Here is a 17,777-nt window from a genome sequence, read left to right on the forward strand (position 1 = left end):
CAGGCTCCCAACCAGTTGCAAGGCCCGTTGCAAGTATGAGCTTCTTTATATTAATTATCCAGCTAATTTTATGGGCTCCATGAAGGTTCATAACCTCTCTTAGACCATCTGCATACCTTGAGAGCTCCAGGGTCCGCCATAGCCGAGACCAATATAATAGAGGGCGTAGGGTGGCTAGGTCCTTAATGTAACGACAACCCAGATCACTCAAGAGTGGTTTGGTAGGAGTACCCCTCGGGAGCGATACAAGCTCCCTAAAGAACTTGTTCTCTGCGATAACTAAGGCATCAACACAATCAAAGCCCCAGAGCTCTGCGCCATAGATATTATGCTATCTAATTGGTGGCTGAGGGCCTGTGTCCTAATGTGGTGTGGTATCTTTCCCACTTTGTCCTTTTCTTTGAGCCGGGCAGCCTCAGAGTATGTGGTAAAATATTGTGAACCATTTATCTAACATATTATCTCGATGAAATGATGGTTTTACTAGTATAGATTTCCCCAGTTTCAAGGAGGTTTACAGTGCAGCTCCTTTTGTGTGTTATTGTATTAAAAACAGGGAGCATGTTTCTCCTCGTTGATTGGTGGCCAATGTTTTGATCAAAATGTAATTGCAGGAGGATATGTTGTCCCACACTAGTGTGATATCCAACCTCAGGTAAGTCATCCTTGCATCCAATGCCCCTATACTGCTCCAATTGAAGATACAGCTAAAGACTTGCGCCTTTAAATAATATTACATTACGGTGAAGTACCAGCCAGCTCTTGGAAACCAGCTACCCGTCTGATCCCACGTTGATTGTATCTTTGCCTTTGACCATGTGCAGTTTTTAGTGAATTTCAGACAGAGTTGCACCATAAAATACACACACATACACATATATGATTACATTTATAGGAATGGAGAATATTAGCTGAAGACCACTGTCTAAACATCTATTATGGATAAGATAGCTCAGATAACTGTGTGCGGACTGCAGGGCAGAGGCCAAAACAGCTCTTTATCCAGATGGAGACTACAAGCTTACCTAGACAGCAACTGGGCTTGATCCTATAAGGCTCATGGGGAGGAATCAAAATGCTGAGGTCAAGACAAGAGAACAGTACACCCATTTGCCACTAATTATACATTAATTATATTCATCACACACAAAAAAAATTCATTGGGCCAGATTATGTTCATCTAAATCCTTCACAGAGGGAGGTGAAGGATACAGCTTAACCAGCATAACCATATTTACATGGGTATACATATATATTTGACCTGCAAAACAACAAAAATAAAATAAATATGCCACTCAAAAGAAATTAAAAGTTACGAACGTAAAGTTACGGTGTCTCTTGGTTGACAGAAGTTATATGAGCTCTTTCTGAAGTTTTCTTATTTCATCTTATTAACAGTGAATCATTCACTTTATTGTTTGTTGTTTTGTATGTCAAATTTGTATGTATGTCCATGGAAATATGATAATCACGCACACTGATTTGATAGCCTGTGTGATGTATATGATTAATGTACAAATAATGGCAAATGAGGGTCCTGTCCTCTTGGTAGGAATCTACAAACTTATCAGCTCTGATGTTTATAAAAGAAAAGCTCCCTTTGGCCATAGCGGGGTGGCAGGTGCTTTAAAAAATAAGCCAATTAAAAAAACAATCACTTGTAAAGACAATAGTTCCCACCTTGTGAACCTATTGGCTTTGCCAATGGTTTTCAGCGCTGCTGTAGAGGGTCCCTTATAATGTGTAGCATAGCTACAGAGGGTGCAGATAGAAAATAAAGTGCTATAATGCGGCCATGCATTTTTGTATGTGTGCAATTACAAAATGGCGCAGGTTTTTAAGTTTTTGATTAGCAATCTGAGTTGGATCGGCAAATAACAAAAGTAGTGCAAACTATTTTTATTTAAGCAGATGGGGGAAGCAACAGGGAGGGTGGGGGGAGAAGAACGCAACATGGAGGAAAGAAGCAACAAGCACCAAGAGTCTGGAAACGGCACGGAGAGTGGCGGGGTGGAAGCAACAAGAAGTGGTCAGGGATGGGAAGCAAGCAACACGGCCGAGGGCGAAACGTGGTGCGCGGGGTTGGGGTAAAAAGCACACTGACTAGAGTGAGGACCATGAAGCTGTGCAGGAGAAGCATACAGCTTAACCGGAAAAAAGTAGTATCTGAAACATAAGCAGTGGAAAGACACAAGAGATGTGCTTAAGATCCAAGGGAGGGACAAACACAAGAGGAAGAAAAGCCCATACGTGCTGGCTAATAAAAAGCAACAAATGAAAGGGACAATAAAGCCAACAAGGTAAGCAATGTGCAGGATCTGAGCCCCCTGTAAACTGCCAATAGGTCTTTTCACAAGCAGACGGCTTCTTCTGTCTGGTAGGCGAGACCTAAAGAGCGCCATTGAGTTGGATAATAACAACCTCCATTATTTATAGACATGACTGTGACGACAGATCTCAAGAGCTTCTTGTTCTTAGCCAAAAAATACCTATTTTTTTCGGAAAATGCACAGTGTCAGTGCTAAAACAGCAGCTGTCGGGACCTAAAAAAACAAATCAGCCTCATGTTTTTTTGTGTATTTAATCTAGGGCCGAGATCAGGCCGCGGTGCACCACGGGATGACATCAACTGGCAGCACCTTGTCAGTCCTGGAATCACTATCTGCAAAGGCACCCCTCCCAGGGGAACATTCCTGCGGCCCAGGTGCTCCTGTCCTACCTTCCTACCTCAGGTGAGTGAGTGTCGGGCAGGCCGCAGCCTGTCCTCGGCACAAGGCGCTCCTGCCCAAAAGAAAGAGAAAAGCCGCGCTTTATGAGCTGTAATTGAGCCAATTGTTAGCGGATTAGGGAGCCGAGCGAAGGGGCCCACTTAATTCGCATTAGCGCCAAATCGTGACGAATAAAGTTATCTATGCAATGTCACGCCGCCTGTGCGCGCGCAGAGGCTCACGTGGGCCGTTTGGCGGGGCTTCCTGACAGGCCATGCCTCTAAGAGGCCCAAAGGACTGGCATGGGCAGAGTCAGTCACATGGACGGTGAAACCATGAAGGGTTGGTAGACTGGAAATAAATCCGTGGAATGCCGGGCATGCGCGCCTGAAACGTCAGTAGGGCTGGGGATGAAAGTGTTACAGATCAGTTCCAGCTCGTAAACACAAGGGGCCTCATTTATGAGGCCTTGCGTGAGTTTTGCGCTTCCGATGCGTCACTTTTTGTGACACATCGGCGGCATAAAACATGCCTCCTGATGCGCACTAATTACAAAGTGACGCATCTAAGCAGATGCGTCACTTTGTAAACCCCTGCGCTACATTATACCTGCGTCAGGTATAATGTATGCAGAGGGGGCGTTCACCCGCAAAAAGCCTCGTAATAGTGACGCAGTGAAATCTATGAGATTTCACTGCGTCACTTTTAGGACGCTGTTGCGTCAAAATCTTGCGCCTGCCTCACAGCAGGCGTAAGACTGACGCAAGCCCTTTCACATGGGACTTTCCGCATGTGAAAGGAAGCATTGCTGGAGTTGCGTCACTTTTGTGACACACTCCAGCAATGCGCCACTTTTGCGCCTACAGATACGTCAGAAATACTGACGTAACTGTAACTCCTTGCGACATGATGCGTCATATTATAAATATGACGCATCAATCATGTCGCAGGGAGAGCGCAGTGAAAAGTGACGCATCGCTGTTTTCACGCAGCGATGCGTCACTTTTCATAAATGAGGCCCCCTGAGGCCCAAAGGGGCCTCATTTATGAAAAGTGACGCATCGCTGCGTGAAAACAGCGATGCGTCACTTTTCACTGCGCCCTCCTTGCGAGACCAATGATGCGTCATATTTACAGTATGACGCATCATGGCGCTAGGAGTTACAGAAACGTCAGTATTTCTGACGTATCTGTATGGCGCAAAAGTGAGGCATTGTTGGAGTGTGTCACAAAAGTGACACAACTCCAGCAATGTGTCCTTTCACATGGGGCAAGCCCCATGTGAAAGGGTCTGCGTCAGTCTTATTCCTGCTGTGAGGCAGGCGTAAGAAATTGACACATTTGTGTCCTAGAAGTGGCGCAGTCAAATCTTATAGATTGTACTGCGTCACTTCTATGACCCTGTCTTGCGTCGGAACGCCCCCCCTGCATACATTATACCTGGCGTAGGTATAATGTAGCGCAGGGGTTTACAAAGTGACGCATCTACCTAGATGCGTCACTTTGTAAATATGGTGCAACTAGGCACATTTTTTACGCTGCTGGTGCGTCACAAAAAGTGACGCACCGGCGGCGTAAAAGAGACGCACGGCCTCATAAATGAGGCCCAAGATGGTGAAGGAACCAGCCACGAGCCATGCTGGTTAATCTGAAGGGGCCAGTAGAGCAGGACAGTCATTCAAATTTAAGGCGCACCTGTGGAAGGTTGAGAGGCGTGGGGTACAGTCAGGCAAATGCTATGCTTGTTCATTCTGAAGAGCCAATCGGCCTGAGGCAGAACCAGTGGGTCAGTCCCAAAAGGCCAATATGGCGTCGGGTGTGCTGGTCTCGTGACAGGCCACGGGTCTAAAGGGCTGATAGAGCCAGGATGGTTTAAATTCAGTTTGAAGAGCAGGACAGAAAAGCCATTCCTGGCATTTCAGAATTAAACTCTCCTGTTGGCATTTTAAGTCAGTTGCTTCAATGCTTAGTTTTGGATTTTTAGGGAGTTGGAATTTCTCGTGATAGCTTCTAAAAATAAGATTGTACAAATGGAGAAGACCCCAAGAGGTCCCGCTTGGTGGTTTGCATTGGAAAGAAAGTAAGGTCTGTGCCCTTTCTGCAGAGATTCGTGTATAATCTGTAAATCACCAGTTTAAAGACCAATGAGGTCAGCTCAGCCTTTCATTCTTTGGAGGCTGATAAAAAGAACACAATTGATTTAGGTAAACTTACACCTGTGGTTTAAACACTGATAGACGCTTCAGTTCGTGGAGGGTTCTTATATAAATGAGCACGTTTCTTGTTTTATTATCTGCAATTAATTGGGAACTGCTTAGCCTATATACACTGTCACCTCGCTTCGACAATAAAGGGCTGGCAAAATGTAAAGTTTTGCGTGCAAAGTTTTGAGAACCTATGCTTAAGCAGCAACGTTTTGTGAAGTTTAAGCGAGAGAGAGAATCCCTCCATTTTTTGTTGCGATTTTGTCCTAAAACCAGAGGGAGGAGAGGCCTTTTCATCAAGTTAAGCTCTGTAATTTTTTACGGTGGAGGCGAAAGTTGAATAAAGCTTCACAGTGTTAACCGAGGGAAAAAAAGTATATGCTTACACACAGTAGAAACTTAGGCCAAGAGATAATTGTTCGGTTCACAGCCATGTTCTCTGAAAACAGAATATGTCAACTGTTTGCCATGTTGACGTTTCTGCTTTTTTCTGTTCCTTTTACTGCTGACTACCAATACCAAAGGAGATGCCATATTTAACTATTTGTAAGAAATCGTGAATCTTCTAAAAATAAAGATATTTTTTGAAGTGTATTTTATTGAAGTTTACCGGTGCAAGAATATATGACTGCAATAACATTCCAAAGTAAAGCCTATGAAGATAGCCTAAGGAGGGGCATGTGTTGATCGACGGGTAGGTATTGCTATTCTGAAAATAAATGTTTTAGAAAAATGAACCTGCTTGTGTCCCTATAACACTGTAGTGGTAGCACGGTATATTATAAACAGAGCCAAGATGCAACCTCCACTTGCATAATCAATTCTCTCAAACAATAATAGCCTCATATGTGTTTTCATGACATTTGTTTTTAACCCCTTGCGCGTGTCAATAATTCTCCCACTGTGCAGGAGAATTAATGAATGGGCGGGGTTTGGACGACCCCAGCACACGCCCACTGAAGGGGTTACGGTACCAATGGCTTCGGAGTACCACAGCAATATAGTCACCTCAGTTGATGGATCTCTCAACCATGTCAAAGGTTGCAGAGATGTCCAAGAACTCACAAGGCTACAGTATTACACACAAGCATCACCTTGTCATCAAAATGTGCTGCCACATTGTGCCTTAAGTATACAAAACAGTGATAGATGGAATGCTTGAATTAATCTCAGCCACTGATAATTACTCGGTGCGGTATCGCAGTCCATCATTATTTTGCTCACCATGACACTCCAGTTTGGACCCAGCCATGTGCAAATCAGTCTTGATGCTGCTTCACTGGGAGCAGTCTAGCCCGAACCACCAGGCCAGGTCCTCCCTGAATGGGAACACAAGTAACATAGGACCAGTTTTGCCCTCCTTAGGGCTCTTCAGCCAGGTATTGCTTGATTCCAGTGACACGTTAAAGTATACAAAAAAGTGATGGATAGAATGCTTGAATGAATCTCAGCCGCTGGTAATGAATAAATTGTGCCTTATGGCCTTCGCATTCCTAAAGACAGATAGGATGGGAGAAATAATCAAAGACCTTTTTAGCCATTGACCTGAAGGTGTTTACATCTTCTCACAAATTTGGTACCTTGTCTGACAAACATGTAGGTCACCAGGTTCAGTTTTACTGTACAATTAAATTGGATAATCATAAGCCCGCTAGTTCTGAAAGTCAATTCACATGTGCTGATGATGTGTAGTGAGGTGAAGGACAGAAGTTCAAACCTGGCAAGAGAGGCATTGTCATGTATTCCTATCGGTCCTGAATCGATCCCCCTATTCCTGACCCTATTCTAGTTAAACAAACCAAGTTAACTAGCAGTCAGCCCATGAGGCAGAAATTCCCCATGATGCAGATACCGTTATCTGACGCAGTCACACTACGGCACAGGAACGTGTTATCTGATTAGGTCATAACGCTTGCGATCTAATTAGACAAGCGGTATTCCTCCAGCCCCTGATAAGGCATACGGAGTTCTCATAACAAATCAAACCTATGACAACCTGGGCAAAACCCTGCGGCCATTGTTTTGATTTCACCGAGAACTTTAGTAAAAGAATGTGCTAACGAGCAAATCGTATGACATCTTTATTGACGTATCTATGTCCATCCTTACGTCAATCTCTGCACCTTAAAGGTATAAATATTACCGATCTTGCCATATGCAAAACACACGCGTGGTGACGAGACGGAGCAGCCATACTTGCCGAAGCCGAGAGCAGAGCAGACCCCGCTGGCAGCAGCCCCGCCTTTCTGACGCGCTGAGAGACGCGCTGCTTTCTCCTGCCGAGAATCCAGCACCGGCGTTTCTGGGCAGCCCTCGCAGGCAGCCTGGAATATCGAGACCAGAGAAAGAGATACCATTCCTCATTCATCCTAACTTCCAGGTACAGAACTGAATAACCCCTCACAGAGAATTCCTTAGTTATTCACTTGGCAAAAACAAACTTAACTTAAACTGTAACTTTCTATTCCCGCCCACGTATTAGGCTTAGGTCAGGTACACGGGGTAGGCGTATTTAGAAACACCAGTTGAGTACGTTTAGTCAAATGTATATGTGTATGTAAATATATTTTATTCCTTTTAAACATCATATGGCTTAGAAACCATATCAATGTTTTTACAGTATTACTTTATACTATTGCTTTTAATGTATGCACTTTACTTAACTATAAGTATTGCAATAATATCGATCCATTTCTCTTGTATGAGAAAAGAGACTGATCAATAAATAACACCCTTTTATTGAACACGCCCGTCTCTTCCTTTTCTCTACATTCTGATGAGACTAAGAATGCACGTACTGACTGAGTAAAATAATTTGCCTTTTGTTCACACGACTCTCGAGATTGACTCTTGATTAGGGGAGAGCAAAGTTGTCATGTTCTATGGTTGTCAGAAACTAAATCCCTTCTTGTCTAATCAGGGAAGTTAATTCCTCCTTGAACATTCGAGAAAGTTTCTAGCGAACTCTGAGCTACGCTGGCAAACCCAAAACTTAAGTCTAGTATCGACAGTAGTAGACCTAGTTAACGTCTGGCCTAGGCCTTTACTGCTGTAGGTATTATTCCAATGCGCAGAGCCTATTGGGAAGATAGGAGCTACACTACATGGCGCCCAACGCGTTTGGAAAGGGCGATAAAACTAACGTAAGACATTTAGAGTAACTCAGTCGTGCTTTCTCACTCAGACCCCTTTTCCCATAATACTCCAAAGACGTCTGGAGTGGGTGAAAGGTAATATCCTCCAAAACCTCGCAGGAGGGAACTCCTATGTATGGTTCTTGGTATAGTCAACGTTGAAGGATAAACGGTTCCAAAATATTGTGCATCTAATCTCTGTTTCCATAAGAAACCTGATCTGCAAACAAACAAAATAAGCTTCCTGTCGGTAAAATGGCAGAGAGTGATGATGAAAGAGAGGCAGTTAGATTAGCAACTGAACTCGCAGATGCTGATGCTACCATGCAAGCAGCAGACGCGGATATAATACTCATTCCGGTCATCAAAAGGAGATCTATAACTCTAAAACTTATAGAAAATGGACTGACACCTAGAGGTGGCACAGTCATATTCGTAATTGAGGCACACGAATATCGGCAGACAGAGGTATATTATTCATGGATACATTTTCCAGCAGCAAATGCTGTAACAAAGTACTTCCACTATTACAAAATAGAGGAACCTCCTAATGAGTACACTCCTTTCGAGGAGGTGGAAGTACCACTCAAATTCCAAGAGCATTTGCTCTTATTTGATGGCGCCCTAAAACATAATAATCACATCACCAGGCTCGGTCCTTTAGGTAGACCAGGAGCAACGTGGCCGGTACTAGCCGGATACACACCACATCCAGACTTCGAAAGAATGCCTGCAGCAGATCTTTTAGTACAACTAAAACAATTAATAAAAATTCATAGACAATTAGTTCAGTATGTGATGCGGACTTCAACAATTCAGCCAGCGATTAAACTTCCACAGCTGACCCCTCACCAGGGGAACACAAATAAAATGACACCACAGAACATCCAATCCTGCCTAGGTAAAGTACCGGCTAAACGGGAACAAATACCATTCTGGTTGGCACAGAAAATTACCCAAATAGAGGCGGTGTTTCCTGACACCACCCCATTAGAAAAACACAGGATTCTGACTATCTGTCTCCCAATGGGAATCGCACCACACATTGAGGACTGTGACACTTGGGGTACAGTCTTTGCTTCCATCTACACAAAAACGCACGGTGTTCCATCCATTTCGGTGATACCAGATGTGCTAAAACAAATTCAAGACGAATATGGTCCAGAACCTGCTTTAACTCTTGGTATGAAATTACTAAAAGACTTCAAGCAGGTCTCGGCTATACTATTAGCCAACATAAAAGGTGAAGCAGCGAACGTGGCGATCCGCCAAAGGTTAAAAGAGACAGATATAGCAGACCAACCAGCTGAAATTGCCAGAATCATAGAAAAATCCTATGAGGAACTAGGTAGAGATAGCTTAGGTGGAATACCAGTAAGACCACAACTGACTGAAAGTCCAGAAAAAATATTTTTTAATAATAATTCACCGAAAAAGAACTGGGATGGAAACAAACAATCCAATCCAAAAGAAAAGAAATTCCAGTCCCGAGGAAGGTCTCCTAGGCGAAGGGAGAAATCTCCGAACCAGAGACACAGGTCACCCCAGAGTGACCCCTCTGGGAAAAGATATAACCTTAGAAATAGGGATAATATAAAAAAGCCTGATAGATATCAAGTCATTGATACACGTCCCTCTCAATCTTTTCAGAATTCCTCGCAGAAATCGGAAAGAAGAGGACGATCAGAACAAAGAGAAGAGCACACCAAGTCCAAAGACAAGGAACCTGCTCAGCTAAAAAAGAAATTACAATTTCCAAAAAAGAAGGTAGCCAGTATCAAGGTAGTTAACAATGCCGAGAATACTGAGGACACAACTGAAAAACGGAGAGTGGGCTCAGACAATGCTAGACAGCGCAGCAGAAGTGAGCATAGCTCGCAAAGTCCTTATGAATCATCTGGAGACAGTGGACACGAATGAATATCTTCAAGTAGAAACTGCAGACACCAGGGTTAGCAAACCTCACAAGATATACGAGATAACATTACGTATAGAGGGAGATAAGACTAGGAAAATAAGGGGACTATTTTGGGATAATCTCTCCAAGGGCTATGATATCCTTCTAGCTGAAAAAGACTGGCCACCAGAGTTTGTCAGGGAGTGCCCTCATGGCGAAGAAGTAATTATGCCTGCCTTCTCGAATCATATACCAATTCATAAAAAATACACACTTGCTAGAAAGTGGGCAGTGGCTTTAGCTCCTGCTTTATATAAAAATCACGTGGGATGGGATGAGGACTCTCCTCCTCACAAAATCCAGTTAAAATCACAACCTACTGCACAAAGGCAGTACCCAATTAAGCAAGAAGCTAAAAAACAGGTAAATGAAATACTAGATCAGCTAGAATACCAGGGGGTGATTGAAACTTGCACCTCACCAATGAACAATCCTTTGTTTCCGGTCTCCAAACCAGACAATTCATATCGTCTAGTTTTGGATTACCGACACCTTAACACATGTTGCAAAACTTTTGCAGTGCAAAACTCACACAGTGCTGCACTAATGAATAACATAGTGCGCAAAAAATACAAAACAACCTTGGACATCTCCAATGGATTCTTTTGTCAAAACATAGCACCAGAGAGCAGATATTTAACTGCATTCTCAGTAAATGGCACTCAAAAACAATTCTGTCGGTTAGCCCAGGGGTACAAGAACAGCCCGGGAGTATTCTCAGCAAGAGTAACAGAATTACTACAACTATATGATGATGAAGCATTATCTTATGTCGATGACATTTACTTAACAGATGATGACTTGGAGACTCACTTGAAAAGAGTGAACACCATAATACTTGGGTTCGCAGCAGAGGGTTACAAATTCAACTTTAAAAAGTCCAGAATTGCCCATCTGACAGTCCTGTTCTTAGGATATGAGTTATCAAGTGAAGGCAAAAGCCTGGCTGACAGTTTCCTAGAGAAATGTGCCGTACTCCAAGCACCTAGAACACTAAAAAACTTACAGTCAATTCTAGGCTTCCTAAATTTCGGAAGAACATACATTGCAAATTACGCAGAAAGGGTCAAACCCCTTTATGATTTAATTAAACCAGATTTTAAAAGATCCAATTGGACTCAAATACACACAGAAATTTTGAGATCCTTACAAACAGACATGCTAATTAAAACAAAATTAGAAACACGTGATAACACACGCAATCTTGTGATTCGAGTCATCCCAGGGAGATGCGGATTCACATACCTGACCTCTAATGAGGGAGAAAAGGTACCAATTGCATTCAAATCACACTTGTACACAGAAGCTGAACAGAAATTCAGCAACAAAGAAAAAATTGTTCATGCAGTTCAAACCGCAATAGCTAGAGAAAAAGATCAAGCAGACGGTAGACATATCACAGTCAGAACAGCTGAATCAGCCTTTGAGGCATTAACAACACCGTGTAATTTACCAACAACAACATTGGATCCAGAATGGTTACAATGGGTAAATTCAATCACAACGGACAAAGTATACTACTACTTTGATCCAGAACTAGAAGAATTGAAAAATCTAGCATATGAAGAAACATATCCTCTGCCAATCGACATTCTGCCTTTACGACATTACGCCTGTGTAATCTATACAGACGGACATGCTCAACCGTCCGTTTGGGGAGAACAAGCATACAACCCCACATGTGAGATTACAAAAGAAGTGTGGCGCGGAGGTAAACTAAAACCTCTATTAACAAAGACACACTCAGTAGAAAGTAATTCAGAACAACAAACTGAAATATTAGCTTTAAAAATGGCGCTAGATAATGCGGATCGCGAATTCCCGACACTTATAGTGTCAGATTCATATTACTGCGTCAAATCATATAACAGCGATTTGCAGACATGGATTCAAAACGGTTACAAAGATGACACAGATGCACCAATAAAGCAGAAACTGCTCTGGGAACAAATAGCTCTTTTACAAAAAGAACTACCAAAGACTCACGTGACTCACTCACTGAGTCATCAGCGTGATGGCGTTCACGTTGTAGGGAATTCATTGGCTGAAACAGCCGCAGCGGCAGCCACTAAATCGGCTCCCGTAGTTCGAAAAAAGCGTACATTAAAATACATTGACGGTGAAACAGTGCTGGCAGTGAAAACGTCATCAAAAGGCGACTGCTCAGCGTTACCGATCAACTATCCACTCAATTACACATACATAATCGATGCAAACTCCGTCCCTTTTGCTCGAATCCCTGGAGTGGGGGATAGAGTGATTCCAAACATGGACAGGAGAAACTTGTTAATCGCAGACGCACACCTAGGCGAGGGTCTCAGACACCTTAAATTAAAAGATTCTCTGGAAGAATTACAATCACGGTACTGGTGGCCAGGCATGAGCCTGCGTCATACCATGTTTGTAAAAAACTGCCCAAACTGCAATAGAGATCGCAGTGGGGAGAGAAACAGTTTGATACCTCGTCGTATTACGGCAAATAATATTACCAGTAAAAAGAATGGCTTGCGATTAACATATACAGGCTAGTTCCACTTATAATGTAGATCACCAGCCCTCGGCTGACGTCCGGACTGTTATACAAAGATTTGCGAGTCTAAATGGCATATACGCTAAGAGCATGCTACGTTCGACCATTGTTTTCACTCAGGCCCACCAGCCTGGGGGGAAACATGGCCGAATGAGCACAGTCCAGCGGGAATCTTCTCACTTCCTTCCTGAGGGTACGGGATGGTGTAAAGAAAAAACCAAGGCATAAAGCAATCTATAGCAGAAAGGATATTAGGTTCGGGAGCTGGGTGGGTCAAACATCTAATAAGTGTCCAACGTAGTCTCAATAACTTGCCAAGAAATTCTCTGAAGGGATTCAGTGCGTACGAATTATTATTTGGAACTAGGATGATGATCTCTGACATTGATAGTCAGACTTCAGTGGTGAAAGAAAAAAGCTTTGATATCAAAGACCGTTTGGCTATTTTGCAGGACTTAAACAAAACAAGAAAAGACCTGAGCAACATAAAGTTGAAACAACAGCCAAAAACCACTGAAGAACCACCACCTGTCCCAGCAAGACCTGTCTGGATTCCAAAAGTCGGGGATCTAGTCAGGGAGAAGATCGCGGTAAAGAAGGAATTTGGGCCTTCTTACAGAAAAGCAGTTCCTGTCTTGTCTGTCAACGGGACAAGATCAGTTGTACTACCGCCACTTGCTGGTAAAAAGGAGAACCGAGTTGTATCAATCGACCTGGTAAAACCACAACATGTGGCCGATAACAAACAGTAGGCCAAGTGGACTCCCAATAAGTAGCAGAACACCAAGGTTTGCTACCAGTACAGAGGTCCTAACGAAGAGGCTCATCACATTCGAAACGCCTACAGAAGAACAACAAGGACTATGCAACAATGCAATAGAACTGAGACCTCTGAAAACCCAAATAAAAACATTTAGCAGAGACACACCAATCTATAATGAAGTACCAAGTGACAATGCAAGGAACAAAAATCCTGAACCAATTGGAACAATTGACAGAACTGCATCCGGCTACTTCATAAACTTCGATGATTCCTCTGAAAGCCTCAGTGAATCAAAGACACAGCCATCATCAAAATCCTTTAAAGACAAAGCTAAGGAACTTTTGAAACAACTGAAAGAAACATATCTGATTTCTCCATGGATTGAATTTTGGGTGGGTTTTGGTGCATTTATCCTCATACTTTGGCTCATCATGGTACTTACTTTGGGACGCTTCATTGAGGGAAAATATGCCAAAATGGACACAGCAAGTCAGAAAATCAACTTGATCCTCAAACCACACACATCTTCACACGTCGAGAAAAGAGAACTTTCTTCAGCCAACTTCACAGCCAATCCGATACCTGGTGGGGTAGCCTGGGACAACACTGACTATGAAATTTATGGTCCGGTCGAGATCCTGAAATATCCACACCAAATTAAGATCTCATTGAGTGACTTTGCAAAACCAAACTCATTTGCTGATGATTGGGACTTCGAAAGCATTAATAACATGATGTCTGACTTAGTAATGTCTGCTAAATTTACCAAACATGATTATTTGCAGGGTTCTACAAATTATGACAGTATGTATTGCTATAACCACTATGGTAATCACTTTTTACATAGATCTGCACAACCTAGAAATGTTTTAAATTATAATCAATGGGAACATTGTGCAACACCTCCAAAAGGGAGCTCAAGAACCGTTTACGACAAATATTCATATTTTTCAGGTTTTAACACAAGTAATGCGGAAGCATTTTATTTTAAATTGTCAAACAAGACAGGAACCAAGACCATGATAACCAACACAAAATTGTTATATTCAGACTCATTCTTTGAAAATATGAATACTTTTGGATTTGATTATTGGGACAAAAATGTTGAATTGAAAAGTGTTTGGGGTACAAAAGAATGGCAAGTACAGGGTATAGAAGCTTTGTTCAGAGCCTGCATGATCCCAGAACAAATGATATTTTTAAATGACACTGTTCAACAAACCACCTGTCTTGGCTTAGCCAAAATCAAAGATTTAATTAAACCGTCTATTCCAAAGCCAACAATGTTTAGCAATAACTCTGATACAGATGAAGAGATAGACGTAAACCATATATTAAACCAAAACAGAACACATCCAAATTGGAAACAGTGGTTGATCTGGCCCACAGATACTAATAACTGTCAAGACAGATTCCTGAACAAAACACAGGGTTTCAAAATGAACAGGCCAGACCATAGATATCCACAAAGACAACACCCAGGGATAATAACCACCTACAGTGTGGGCAAATTATGCCTTCAATGGCTACAAACTTCCACACTGGCAGAAATTAAGCAACACCTAACATTACTTACTGATGGTGCTGACTTGCGTGATTTCACTTTGGGACCACGCAAACAGCGTCAAAAACGTTTCATAGCAGCCTCTGTATATGCAGCATACAATGAGGCCTGGAAGGTTACTCAAATTGAAACAGCAGAGAGAATACAGGAAATTGACCGTATTAATTTGGAAAAATCACTTTCTGTAGTGGACAATGGGTTAATGACTCTGTCCTCCAGAATTTTTTCTTTGGACAGCATTGTGTCGTCAGCAATCGATATATTATCGCAAGACTTACTGTTATTACAACACGGTCAGTCTCAATTGCGTTCTATTGTACAGCTTGGCTGGACGTTACAAAATCTGCGTTCAGGCTATGTGCCTTGGCGTTTAATCAACACAACGTCACTATTCCAAATCTTTAACCTTACTGATAGACAAATCGGTATGGCGCAAAAGGGTGCTGATTATACAATCTTGAGCATTGAAAAACTAGAAAGATTACCAATGACAATGTCAGAACGACCTGTCAGTGAATGGATAATACACGGAATCATAAATATTCCAATCTCAACCTTCAGGTTTCAATACTGCCAAAAATATATACAGGCTGGCATGTACGAGAAATTGGGAAAGGGGTACCTTAAAACAACATGGAACCTGCCCTATTCACATGCATGTGTCAGTAATAAAGGACAGAAAGTGTTTCTTAGTGGCAACAATTGTGCGATGTCACTAAGCGGCACGCTTCTGTGTAACGGAATTAGTTTGCATGGAGCCTGTGAAGGGAATTCATACAACCTTTCATGTCACCAGCAAGGCGCACCTGCAACAGAAATAGAACCATTCTTTCAAAGACTCTATAATGGGAGTTACATTCTTATTGTAGACCGCAGATGCTGTAGTCTTATGCCCGGGACTCCTTATCTAGTTACTACGACTGCGAAGGTCAAGTGCTGTGGACGCTCATTGTTCCCCAGCTCCTTCCCAGACAGGGAGGCAAGGGCATGGCCCGATTTGAAAATTACTTCTATTCGAATAGATACTTTAAGCAGAATGAAAACAGTCCTTCTTCAGACGCCTACCAGGCTCTCGTCATCAAAAGAAACGTATGATCTACAAGTCGCAAGGACGACTGCAGAGATACATACATTATTATCAACTAATTCCCCCGTACATTTCGCGGAAATCCTGAATGAAATCTTAAATATTTCTGATACCAATGGGGTCTCAAAGGTATTTAAGACAGTATTTTCGATGGCATTAACACCATTCAAAGCCATACTGGGTATTTTTCCAGATTTTGTCCATTCGATTTTTGGCGGACTTCCCCTGATCCTGGGACTAATTGCAGGAATCCTATTCTTAGTCCTTATTTTTCGTTATGGCAACCCATGTCACAGACAAAACTCTTGCGACAAGGGAAGAAACAATCCTAGCCATTGGATACCGGGACCGGATATCAAAAATCCTGGGACTCTCCCGGCTTAGAGACCTGAACATGACTTGGTTTCTATCATTTCGACCAATGTGGCAAAGATGTGTTTTACCTGTATTGAGGTGTCTGCTATGCGGAGAAGAATGCGTGTTAGACACCTGTCTGACGCTACAATCGGATGCGCCAATGGATGCAGAAACATTGTTGAGCCCGATCAAGGTTCATGCTTTGTGCTGCCCTCAAAGGCTACCAATCCTGATGACGGCATTCGTGGAAGCTTCACCACTACGATTGATGGGTAGTGAAGTTCAAGATGAAAGCAGCATCGAACAGGTACGACCTTCTGTCAGTAATGCAAATCAGAATGTCAATGGAGACAATCATGCGCAAGAATGCATGATTACACCTATTTCCGAGTTAGTGGAACTTTCCCAGGAAGCTGTTGACAGTTTTTTCGAAAGCCTAAATGATATGATGTTCTCACCCGAACAGAAATAGAGACTTTTGAGCAGGCTCGCACACGGCGTTCCCTGAATTCGGCCTTCAACTTTAAAAATAAAGTCACATGAACATTTTCGCTCCAGTTCACGGACAGCAGTTTTTCCAGCAGCCCCAAAATATTCTTGCATATTTTTCGGGACACTATCTTCTGCTTAAAGTAAGAACTATTCTTAGAGAACTAAGGTTTCTAAATTTTAGATAGCTTATAGACATTAGCTGCCCGCTGGGATGTTCATAAAGATATTTTATTCTGTGATGAAATGGTCTCGAAACTTTTTTCTGTCAGAAATCATTTCATGTGTAATTCTCATATACCAAATAAGCAATGATGTATACAAATGCAATTACTTTGGCATTTTTCTACAGCTTGAGTGCATACCATATATATATGTCTGCAATTTTTCCGTATATTTGAAAATTTCAAAATGCATTTATGTATTTTGGGGTGGTAAGGTATACACACTACTCTATAGTATGTTGTACTATGTTATACTATGCCTAGATTAGTAAATATGTCCATAGTTAGCGTGGAGTGGGTGTCATGTATTCCTATCGGTCCTGAATCGATCCCCCTATTCCTGACCCTATTCTAGTTAAACAAACCAACAAGTTAACTAGCAGTCAGCCCATGAGGCAGAAATTCCCCATGATGCAGATACCGTTATCTGACGCAGTCACACTACGGCACAGGAACGTGTTATCTGATTAGGTCATAACGCTTGCGATCTAATTAGACAAGCGATATTCCTCCAGCCCCTGATAAGGCATACGGAGTTCTCATAACAAATCAAACCTATGACAACCTGGGCAAAACCCTGCGGCCATTGTTTTGATTTCACCGAGAACTTTAGTAAAAGAATGTGCTAACGAGCAAATCGTATGACATCTTTATTGACGTATCTATGTCCATCCTTACGTCAATCTCGGCACCTTAAAGGTATAAATATTACCGATCTTGCCATATGCAAAACACACGCGTGGTGACGAGACGGAGCAGC

This window comes from Lissotriton helveticus, chromosome 5_1 (genome assembly GCF_964261635.1).
Source record: "Lissotriton helveticus chromosome 5_1, aLisHel1.1, whole genome shotgun sequence".
NCBI lineage: Eukaryota > Metazoa > Chordata > Amphibia > Caudata > Salamandridae > Lissotriton > Lissotriton helveticus.